The sequence below is a fragment of the Geotrypetes seraphini genome, chromosome 10, assembly GCF_902459505.1.
Source record: "Geotrypetes seraphini chromosome 10, aGeoSer1.1, whole genome shotgun sequence".
NCBI lineage: Eukaryota > Metazoa > Chordata > Amphibia > Gymnophiona > Dermophiidae > Geotrypetes > Geotrypetes seraphini.
In genome coordinates, this window is record NC_047093.1 from 127,655,172 (window position 1) to 127,667,224 (window position 12,053).

General features: G+C 48.2%; 1 protein-coding gene across 8 annotated transcripts in view; it reads left to right on the forward strand.

Moving 5' to 3' along the window:
• Positions 1 to 597: 597 nt before the first annotated feature.
• PRRC2C (proline rich coiled-coil 2C) overlaps positions 598 to 12,053 on the forward strand; it is a 179,741-nt gene continuing 168,285 nt past the window's right edge. For all 8 annotated transcript variants that reach the window (XM_033960038.1, XM_033960041.1, XM_033960042.1 and 5 more), the window contains exon 1: positions 598 to 746. The gene's annotated coding sequence lies outside the window, so the exon portion shown is untranslated. The remainder of the gene's footprint in view (positions 747 to 12,053) is intronic.

The following is a 12,053-nucleotide window of genomic DNA, read 5'->3' on the forward strand; positions in this document are numbered from 1 at the left end:
ATTGTGAACCTCCTCGAATTATTACGGCTTTGGTGGTATATAAGAATAAATTATTATTATTAATGATTCAGAGTTTTAATTTTTTATCTTTTTATCTTGTTTGTATTTCTGATGATTTGTATTATATTTTTTTCCCTGATTGTCCAAAATTCTTATTGTGAACCGCCTCGAACTATTACGGCTTTGGCGGTATATAAGAATAAATTATTATTATAATTAAAAAAAAAAACCCCATAAATAAAGTGCTTTATAAAATTATTATTACTGTGCTCGAGAATGGCATAAAAGTTATGAAAGGCCGTCATTTATTTTTTCCACAGTGGCTGAAAAAGACCGACGCCCGCGCGTCGTCCATCGCAGCGTCTCGCGCCACCCTCATTCGGGAACGGCCAAATCTCCGTCACGGCCTCAAAGCGTCGCGCCGTCGTCTCCCCCCCTCCGCCTAAGCCCCGCCCTTCACAAGCATGGCGGCCCGGCCGTGACGACCTGCGGATCACGTGACTCGGCCGACCCTGCGCGCGGCTGTGATTTCTTTCTTTCTTTTTTTTTTTTCTTTCAGCGGAAGCGTCGTGACGTCGTACGTCAGCGGTTGGCAGACCGCCATCTTTCTTGCCCGGGGCCGCCTGAGCAGCGCTGCTTTCGCGAGTCGGAGACTCCCGGTGGGGGAACGGCGGCGGCTGGGGGGGGAGGAGAGCGAGCGCGGGAGAGGAAGCCGGGAGTTCCTGCAGAGGCCGAGGAGCGCCCAGGTGAGGGCGGGGAGGAGCCGGGGAGGAGGGGGGAGCGGAATAAAACAGGGCCCAGCTACAACTCATTAGGGGAGGGAGGGAGGGGGGGTGATGGAGGGAGACTCTTGGGGGGGGCGGCTGGTGAAGGAAGAATGGAGAAAGGCTGGTGGAGGAGGTGTAATGCTGAGAAGAGACGGAATGCCAAGGCTCGTCCCCATAGAAGGAGCAGTGGGAGGTGGAGGACCAGGCCTTAGGTTGAGACGGGGGGGTGGGGGGGGGGGGAAGCAGGGCGAGGTGGTGAAGGCGATGGCGAGGGAAGAGAAAGAGAGCGGGCCGGAAGGAGACGGTGAACAGGATGAGAGACTGACGAGTCAACTGGGTTGGCAGAGACGGGGGAGTGTGGGAAGAGGTGGCTTTTGGAAAATATGGAAACTTAGGCTGCTGGAGGGGAGGAGATGGTAGGTGGGTGGCTAGAGGAAGAAATGGAGAGGTAGGAGGGGGGAGATGGTAGGTGGGTGGCTAGAGGAAGAAATGGAGATGTAGGGGGGGAAGATGGTAGGTGGGTGGCTAGAGGAAGAAATGGAGATGTAGGGGGGGAAGATGGTAGGTGGGTGGCTAGAGGAAGAAATGGAGAGGTAAGGAGGGGGGAGATGGTAGGTGGGTGGCTAGAGGAAGAAATGGAGAGGTAGGAGGGGGGAGATGGTAGGTGGGTGGCTAGAGGAAGAAATGGAGAGGTAGGAGGGGGGAGATGGTAGGTGGGTGGCTAGAGGAAGAAATGGAGAGGTAGGAGGGGGGAGATGGTAGGTAGGTGGCTAGAGGAAGAAATGGAGAGGTAAGGAGGGGGGAGATGGTAGGTGGGTGGCTAGAGGAAGAAATGGAGAGGTAGGAGGGGGGAGATGGTAGGTGGGTGGCTAGAGGAAGAAATGGAGAGGTAGGAGGGGGGAGATGGTAGGTGGGTGGCTAGAGGAAGAAATGGAGAGGTAGGAGGGGGGAGATGATAGGTGGGTGGCTAGAGGAAGAAATGGAGAGGTAGGAGGGGGAGATGATAGGTGGGTGGCTAGAGGAAGAAATGGAGAGGTAGGAGGGGGAGATGGTAGGTGGGTGGCTAGAGGAAGAAATGGAGAGGTAGGAGGGGGGAGATGGTAGGTGGGTGGCTAGAGGAAGAAATGGAGAGGTAGGAGGGGGGAGATGATAGGTGGGTGGCTAGAGGAAGAAATGGAGATGTAGGAGGGGGGAGATGGTAGGCGGGTGGCTAGAGGAAGAAATGGAGATGTAGGAGGGGGGAGATGGTAGGCGGGTGGCTAAAGGCAGAAATGGAGATGTAGGAGGGGGGAGATGGTAGGTGGGTGGCTAGAGGAAGAGATGGAGAGGTAGGAGTGGGGAGATGGTAGGTGGGTGGCTAGAGGAAGAGATGGAGAGGTAGGAGGGGGGAGATGGTAGGTGGGTGGCTAGAGGAAGAAATGGAGAGGTAGGAGGGGGGAGATGGTAGGTGGGTGGCTAGAGGAAGAAATGGAGAGGTAGGAGGGGGAGATGGTAGGTGGGTGGCTAGAGGAAGAAATGGAGAAGTAGGAGGGGGGAGATGGTAGGTGGGTGGCTAGAGGAAGAAATGGAGATGTAGGAGGGGGGAGATGATAGGTGGGTGGCTAGAGGAAGACATGGAGATGTAGGAGGGGGGAGATGGTAGGTGGGTGGCTAGAGGAAGAAATGGAGATGTAGGCTGGGGGGGTGGAGAAGGTAGGTGGGTGGCTAGAGGAAGAAATGGAGAGGTAGGAGGGGGGAGATGGTATGTGGGTGGCTAGAGGAAGAAATGGAGAGGGAGGAGATGGTAGGTGGGTGGCTAGAGGAAGAAATGGAGAGGTAGGAGGGGGGAGATGGTAGGTGGGTGGCTAGAGGAAGAAATGGAGAAGTAGGAGGGGGGAGATGGTAGGTGGGTGGCTAGAGGAAGAAATGGAGAGGTAGGAGGGGGGAGATGGTAGGTGGGTGGCTAGAGGAAGAAATGGAGAGGTAGGAGGGGGGAGATGATAGGTGGGTGGCTAGAGGAAGAAATGGAGATGTAGGAGGGGGGAGAAAGTAGATGGGTGGCTAGAGGAAGAAATGGAGATGTAGGCTGGGGGGGGTGGAGAAGGTAGGTGGGTGGCTAGAGGAAGAAATGGAGAGGTAGGAGGGGGGAGATGGTAGGTGGGTGGCTAGAGGAAGAAATGGAGAGGTAGGAGGGAGGAGATGGTAGGTGGGTGGCTAGAGGAAGAAATGGAGAAGTAGGAGGGGGGAGATGGTAGGTGGGTGGCTAGAGGAAGAAATGGAGAAGTAGGAGGGGGGAGATGGTAGGTGGGTGGCTAGAGGAAGAAATGGAGATGTAGGAGGGGGGAGATGATAGGTGGGTGGCTAGAGGAAGAAATGGAGATGTAGGAGGGGGGAGATGGTAGGTGGGTGGCTAGAGGAAGAAATGGAGATGTAGGAGGGGGGAGATGGTAGGTGGGTGGCTAGAGGAAGAAATGGAGATGTAGGCTGGGGGGGGGAGAAGGTAGGTGGAGGCTAGAGGAAGAAATGGAGAGATAGGCTGCCGGAGGTGGAGGGAAGATGGTAGGTGGGTGGCTAGAGGCAGAAATGTAGATGTAGGGGGGGGGGGTTGATGGTAGGTAGGTGGCTAGAGGAAGAAATGGAGATGTATGCTGCGGGGTGGGGGATTGATGGTAGGTAGGTGGCTAGAGGAAGAAATGGATAGGTAGGCTGCCAGAGGAAGGGGGAGAGGGGAGGTGGATGGCCAGAGGAAAGGTAGTCCGCCGGAGGAGGTGGGGGTGAGGGTAGGTGGCTGGAGGAAAGGATGGTGAGGTAGGCTGCCAGAGGAAGGGGGAGAGGGGAGGTGGATGGCTAGAGGAAAGGTAGTCCGCCGGAGGAGGTGGGGGTGAAGGTAGGTGGCTGGTGGAAAGGATGATGAGGTATGCTGCCAGAGGAAGGAGAGGGTAGAGGAAGAGATAAATTGTTAAGGCAAAAAGAGGAAAAGATGGGAAACTAATAGTTTTGTGTTTAGAGATGTGGTACAAAAATGGAACAAGATTGAAAACTAATATTCAAAGTTATAAATAGGAAAGAAGTATGGCACTGGGTGAAATGCCTTCCAAAATAATTAACATGTTTAACCATGTTTTCATACTTGTCCATGTATTGCCAGTCAAGTTATATCCCAAAACATCTGGTTTGGGCCAATGAGGATATCTGGGTTCCAGATATTCTCATTGGCCCAAACTGAGACGGTGACAAAATTCATTACCATTCCCATCCCCACTGATAATCGCAGGAAACCATCTATATGTCATTCATTAAGAATCAGTATAAATGGGCACAACCACTGACCCTCAAGCCTGAAGAATACTGGTGTAGTAGGACTGTGGTTGAGACAGACACTAAAGAATGACATGGGATTGTTTCCTGCAATTATCTGTGGGGACAGGAATGGGGATTAATTTTTGCCACAATGTCATTCTCTTATGGGACTCCTAGCTGAGGTGTTTCCTCTTGGAATGTTTGGATCCCCTCTGGAGCTTTGATCACTGGACACAAAGCATTAAAAGGATTCATTGTTTTTGTGCCTAGTGATCTTAAGATTGTATATTGAATACCATTTATTTGAAATGGGAATTTTTCCTCGATTTGGGCAGATGAGAATATCTGGCACTCCTAGTTGAGGTGTTATTTTCTTGAACATTTTGGATCCCCCTCTGGAGCTTTAAGGCCTTTTTCATAATAAATTGTGTTAGACTTTAGGAGCTTTGATGACTGGGCATAAAACATTAAAAGGATTAAGGCACTTAAGGCCTGATTATAAATGGACGTCTAGCAAAGCCTAACTAAAATTTGCGCACAACTTAATTGTTTTTAATGGGTTAAATAGCTTAGTAATTGGCCATTGTGAAGTTATGGTAATTGACACTAAACTAAACTATCAAGTAAAATGAAAGTTACCAGTCGAGTTACAACAGGCAGTCCCTGGGTTAAAAACGGGTTCTGTTTTTAAACCGTTCTTAAGTTGAATTTGTATGTAACTCGGATCCTAGTATTCTTCCCACCTTCTCCACCACCACCACAACCAACATTACTCCCTCTCATCTCTCTTCTCCATGCATCTCTACCTCACTCCTCTCCCACCACCATGTCCAATAATTCTCTCTCCCTCCCTATGCCCAACAATTCTCCTCTTTCTTCATCTCAACATGTGCACCATCTCTTTCCCTATCACTGAGACACCTAATTCTCCCTTTCTATTTCTTCCCCATCTCAGCATCTCTTTCCTTCACTCCCTCCATTCTTCCATCCTATGGCTCATGCTCCCCTACTTCTCTCCATTCTGTGTCCCAAGTTTATGCCCCCCTCCCGCCTTCCTTCCATCCTTTGTCTGAAGTTTGTGCTCCCTCCCTTCCGAATCCCAACACGACCCTCTCTCTCCCTCCATCCTGTGCCTCCTCCTTCCAGCTGCAGTCGTTTCTCTGTACAGAGCGTGGGTAATGGCTCCTATGTGCATCCTGCGGCTGAGGAGTTGCCGCCCACAACTTTGTGCAGAGAAATGACTGTGGCTGGAAGGAGGAGGGAGCTGGCCAGAAGACGGTAAACACCCTCTGGAGGGAGGTACGTACTTGGGACACAGAATGGAGGGAGGGAGGGAGAGGGTCACATTGGGACTCTGGAGGAAGGGAGAGGGGTGTATCGGGACACCAAAGGTAGAACAAGACCCCCCATTAATAAGTACGAGTCCGACGTAAGTTGGATGTTCATAAAACAGGGATTGCCTGTACTAAAAATATAAAACATGAATGTGAAGACATAGGAGAGAGTTTGCATACAGGACTGATGAAGTCTGATGTAACTAAACTTATCGCTGTTCACTTGAGTTTCTCACCTCTGATGGTCCTTTGAGATGAATGAAGAATGCTTTAGGATGTGTATGGGTTTTATATGATAATTGTGAGAGCTGACCATGTCATTAAAAACTCATTAAAATTTAAATTGACAATTTAGGTTGCTCATGGATATCTGAGCTGCGCCAATGAAACCTATCTGAAAAGTAAGCATGGTTAGGAGCAGAGAATAGGCGTGTTTAACTTCAGCATTGCTAGACGTGCTGGTAAACCAAAGGGTTGCCTAGCAATGAATAGTCACCACTAGGTGTGAGTCTATAAAGGATGCTTAGTGGTTGATAACCGCATGGATCAGTGCCGCCTACATGTTAGGCACCATTTAAAGACTCAGGTCCTTAGTGCTCCTATTTAGGAGGCAGTAAGTAGACTTGTCTTAACTGCAGAATTGCTGGTTAGCATGTGCTATTTGCTACCTGCAGAATGCTGAAGATGCCCATTTTAGACCCATACCCTACCCCTAATGCACAAGGCATAATCAAAGCTGGTTTTAGACGTATCTAAAACCAGCTTAGGCCTTTCCCCTGCCTCTAAATGCACAGAGAGAAAAGAGGCATGTTTAGAGGAGGAGAAAGGGCGGGCGGGAGGTGGGCCGACCTAGACCTAGGCGTGCAGCAGGTATAACCAAAACTTTAGGCAGGTTGCCTAGTCAGCACTTATACGTTATGACTTAGACCAAGCCAAAACAGGTATAAGTGCCGAAAAGGGGCCGCTGAGCTGATTGTGACTACTGCGATCAGCTCAGCGGCCCCAGCAACCTGCCTATCCCCCTACAGCAATGATCGTGGCAGGAGAGATGGCTCATCTCCCCTGCCGCGATCCACCCTTTCCCCCTCCACCCAACAATCAGGGCAGGAGGGAGGCCAAGCCCTCCTGTCCAGCGATCTCCCCCCTCCCCCCCACCACATGATCTGGCCAGGAGGGAGCCCAAGCCCTCCTGGCCCGCGACCCCCTCTAACCCCCCAACCCCACTAAAATACAGACAGGATGGATCCCAGGCCCTCCTGCCCTTGACGCAAGCCCCCCCATGACCGCCCCCCACAAACCCCCGATCGGCCCACCCACTGACCCACGACTCCCCCTTCCCCGTACCTCAAAAAATGTTGGACGGACGGACGGGTGCCAAGCCTAGTATACAGCTACTGCTCTTATTCTAAATATGCATTAATTATACCTGTTAATATAATCTCATTCAGAGATGTAATCTCTTCATCTGAATTTATCCACCTCCCTGCCCTGTTTGTTTGTTTTTAACAAAACATAACGTATTTGACATGTGCTACTTCCTTATAAGAACATAAGCAATGCCTCTGCTGGGTCAGACCTGAGGTCCATCTTGCCCAGCAGTCCGCTCACGCGGCGGCCCAACAGGTCCAGGACCTGAGCAGTAATCCTCTATTTATACCCTTCTATTCCCTTTTCCAGCAGGAAATTGTCCAATCCTTTCTTAAATCCCAACTGTACACTGCCTTATAACGTCCTCTGGAAGCGCATTCCAGGTGTCCACCACATGTTGGGTAAAAAAGAACTTCCTGGCATTTGTATTGAATCTGTCCCCTTTCAACTTTTCCGAATGCCCTCTTGTTCTTTTATTTTTTTAAAGTTTGAAGAATCTGTCCCTCTCTACTCTCTCTGCCCCTCATGATCTTATAAGTCTCTATCATATCCCCTCTAAGTCTCCTCTTCTCCAGGGAAAAGAGACCCAGTTTCTCCAATCTCTCAACGTATGAAAGGTTTTCCATCCCTTTTATCAGACGTGTCGCTCTTCTCTGAACTCTCTAGAGTAACGCCATATCCTTCTTAAGGTATGGCGACCAAAACTGGACGCAGTATTCCAGGTGTGGGCGCACCATCGCCCGATACAGTGGCAGGATAACTTCTTTCGTCCTGGTTGTAATACCCTTCTTGATTATACCTAGCATTCCATTCGCTCTCTTAGCAGCTGCTGAGCACTGTGCCGTCGGCTTCATTGACCTGTCCACCATTACCCCCCAAGTCCCTCTCGGGTACTCTCATTCAATAATATCCCTCCCACCGTATAGTTGTACCTTGGGTTTCTGCTTCCCACATGCAATACTTTACATTTCTCAACGTTGAACTTCATTTGCCATTTTGTCGCCCATTTCCCTAGTTTGTTCAAGTCTCTTTGCAATTCCTCAGAGTCCTCTTTAGTCCGAGCTCCCCTAAATAGTTTGGTGTCATCTGCAAATTTTATTATCTCACACTTCGTCCCTGTTTCTAGATCATTTATGAATATATTAAATAGCAGCGGCCCGAGCACCGAGCCCTGCGGAACACCACTCGTGACCCTCCTCCAGTCCGAGTAGTGGCCCTTCACCCCTACCCTCTGTTTCCTACCCGCCAACCAGTTTCTGATCCATCTATGTATGTCTCCGTCCACCCCATGGTTCTTCAATTTCCGGAGTAGTCATTCATGAGGCACCTTGTCAAAGGCTTTTTGGAAATCAAGGTATATGATGTCTATGGGGTATATGTAGCTTTGGATTTTGATTAAGGAATTTTCATAAAATGGTCTGGGAGATTGTTTTTTTTGTGTATGTATATGTTTATGAAACATTTACTATCTTCATTATTACAACTCTGCTGTAGGACAACAGCAGCTCCCAAACCTGTTCTGGAGGGCTCTCTCAAGCTGTTAAGGTTTTCATTACAGGCAGTCCCCGGGTTAAGAATGAGTTGTGTTTTTAAAGCTGTCCTTAAGTCAGATTTATATGTAACCCAGAAATTGTAGGTTTTAAGATTCTTGCTGCTTACCTCTGCTCTCAGGTGACAGAAGGGCGAACTGTCCCTACCAGTGTTCCCTCTAAGGTACAGCATGCACAACCTCACACTGTTCTTAATGTGGACATGCGTCATTCCTGAATCTGCTACAGGAGAAGGGTAGAAGTCTATGCCATTGAAAATATTGCTCACTGAAATAAAATGAAGCCGCAACCGCGTTCTTAAGTACAAGTCATACTTAAGTCGGGCATCTTTAACTTGGGGACTGCCTGTCTATCTTCAGTGAATATTCGTGAGAGGTTTGCATACTTTACCTCCTTATGTGCAAATCTGATGTATGTACTCTGAAAACCCAATTGGCTGGGGGAGGTCCTCTAGGGCAGTGTTTTTCAACCTTTTTACACCTATGGACTGGCAGAAATAAAATAATTATTCTGTGGACCGGCGGTTGAAGTACACTGGGCTGTCATGGGCCAGACCCCACCCATCTCTACCCAATCTCCACCCCAGACCCTGCCCCCATAATAGCACTAATTGCACCTTGCACATCCTGTGCCTCATCTGGAAGCCTTTCCTCGGACGTTGCAACATCAGAGAGAAGGCTTCCGGTTCAGGCGCAGGATGCCCATAGGAGCCACTGCCCGTGGCTTTGTGCACTGAATCAGTGAGGAAGCGGGAGCTGGCTCGAAGATAACGCCGCATCGATCGCACCGTGGAACGGCAGTTTTGGGCCTGATGCACGTGCTGGCCCTGTGGACCGTCACGGGTCCATGGACCGGTGGTTGAAGAACACTGCTCTAGGGCAGGTTTGGGAACTGTTACTCTAACAGTGATCAGAGTTTCCTCCTTTATGGGGGCTCTAAATGTTTTTTCCAAATGGATAGTTTTTCTTTTCTAGAAAAGGGAGAAGCAGCAAGGGGAAGGAAGGAAACAATTTCTAGAAATGAGAACATTTTTCAAAATAGAATATTTTTATGTGCATTTGATCGCTTTGCAATCCTTGCTTTGTTGAACTTTAGTTTTAAGAAAATCTGTACGTATTTAAGATGATGCTCGCAAGGCTTATTAGCACAGTGCTTGAGGTTCCTTCTTTATTTTTAAGATAGAGTGTGTGTGTGGTCGATGGGCAATGGTGGATTCAGATGTGATTATAAGACTGCAGTGAGAAAAGGCTTTTATGTCTGGGTTGCACATTAATGATGCTGAGCTGAAAAGGGGCAGGACTTGGAGCAAGGAGGCGTGGTTGCAGGAAAATCCCTAGTGCTCAGTGCAGCAGGCATTTCTTTGTCTCTGGTCCATGGTGACTAAAAGATGCTGCTGTCGAGAGGAGCCATGTTTTGAAGTCTCAGTGCACTGCAGTTCTAATCTCTACATTTATGGCATGTTGGATGTGCTGGGTAGCGTCCTGGCAATGGATTGATACAGTGAACTTTGCTCATTGATGCCAAAAATGAAGCATTATTGTAAAATATGTAGTATTCATCTGAATTTACAAAATATCAGTCTGCCTCAGATTTTGGAACTGAACAGTAAGAAAATAACGGTAGATTTTGAGGCTAGTAAGTGAGAAATCACTTTGTCATACCTGGTTTAATCTTTCAAAGTTGCCAGTGTTAACTCTTCAGATATTCAGGCTTTCCTTTGTGTTTCATTGTGAAGACTTTTCCACATTCAAAAATAATTTCCCTACATGTGTCTTGGATTTAATTGTATTCTGAAATCTTTATTATAAAAGAAGCTGATTACTTTGTAGTGCGTAAATCGAATACATAGAGGTGATAATTTTGTAATCGAGCCTGTTTGTATTTTGAGATTCTTTGACAAAGCTAATTTTGGTGGGTAAGTAGCTGATGTGCAGTTATTAATCTACTCTATACATTTAGGGCTCCTTTTACTAAGCTGCGTTAGGGCTTTAACGCGCGGAATAGCGCACGCGGCAATAGACCTTAATGCCAGCATTGAGCTGGCGTTAGTTCTAGCCGTGTAGCGCGCGGTAATTTCCTGCGTGCGCTAAAAACGCTAGCGCACCTTAGTAAAAAGAGCCCTTAGTCCAAGCTAACTGTGATTAAGGCACAATTTTACTGCAGGTCTTATTTTATGCAGTAGGGCGAACTAATGATGCCTGTCAACACAGTACAAAAGGGGAAAGGATTTTTGGATTTAGTTCACAACCTTTTTCTTTTCTAGTTTTAGTTCAAGGTGAGTTATATTCAGTTACAGTAGGTATTTCCTTGGCCCTGGAGGGCTCATAGTTTGTACCTGAGGCAGTGGAGGTTAAGTGACGTTACTCAAGATCACAAGGACTACTCCTTCATTCCACATTAGTAACACTAGCAGATAGTGCTTTGTTTATTAAGCTTTTTCCCCCTGTATATATATAAAGTAAACGTGCTCGCATTTTATAATACGTGTGCTTTAAACATTATCCTACCCCCCCTCCCCCCCTTTACAAAATTGTAGCGCAGTGGTATCAGTTGACACTTATTCCTAGAGCTTCCCAATGACGGGTTCCTGGCCCATTCTCCGTATTCCCCAGTAGGGGGCCTTCTATCCCTTTTTTATGGTGAGTGGGCCAAGGTTATGTTGGACTGGTGGATTTTAGAGATCATTGGAGATGGTTATAAATTAGAGCTTGCCTCTCTGGTCGTCAATTCCTTTTTGGTCTCCCCTTGTCACTTCCTTCAAAAAATAGAAACAGTCCTAAAATCGCAGCAGGATTTATGCTTGAGAGTTCTTGCTTTGGTCCCACAGGACCAGTGAAGTCTGGGTAGATATTCCATTTATTTTGTAGTACCCAAGAAATGAGGCTCCTTCTGACTGGTTCTGGACTTCAAGGGGGGTCGACTGGTTTGTCTGCGAGACTGTGCCTTCAGTGATGGCAAAAATCTAGCCAGGAGAATTCTTAATGGCTCTGGATCTCAAGGAAGCATACTTTCACATTCCAGTCTGACCCCCACATCAGCGTTAATTTACACTTCGCGGTCCTGGGACAACATTTTCAATTTTGAGCCATTCCATTTGTCTTGGCAAAAGCTTCCAGGACATTCTCTAAAATTGAGGTGGTAACTGCCTTGCTTCGGAAGGAGCGTATCTAGGTTCACCCATATCAAAATGGCTGGTTAATCCGGGCATTCTCTGTGGTGGAGAGTCATACAGCAACATTTCCATATCATAACCCTTCTCCAGTCTCTTTTGTGGGTGATCAATCTTTCCAAGAGCCACCTGTCTCCTTCTCAGTGTCTAGAGTATCTGGGCTTTGACACAAGTCAGGGAACAGTTTGTTTTCCAGGGCCTCGTGTCAAGTTGCAGTCCCAAATACACAGTTTGTTGCTGAATCCAAGACTAAGAATATGGAACTACCCTCAGGTTCTAGGCTCCATGGTGGCGACCCTGGGAGGTAGTGTTGTGAGCCCAGGTACACATGAGGCCACTGCAACAGTCAGTTCTGTCTTGCTGATCTCCAGTATCCCAGGATTACTCCCTTAGCAGATAAGGCTGGACTTATTTAGAGCACTGGTCTTTGACCTGGGGGCCGCCGCGTGAGTGGACTGCTGGGCACGATGGACCACTGGTCTGACCCAGCAGCAGCAATTCTTATGTTCTTATGTTGAACAAAAGTGACCAAGGCCAGTGTGCATTGGTGGCCAGTCTCAGCTGGGGAATGTCTCTGCCTTCTCCA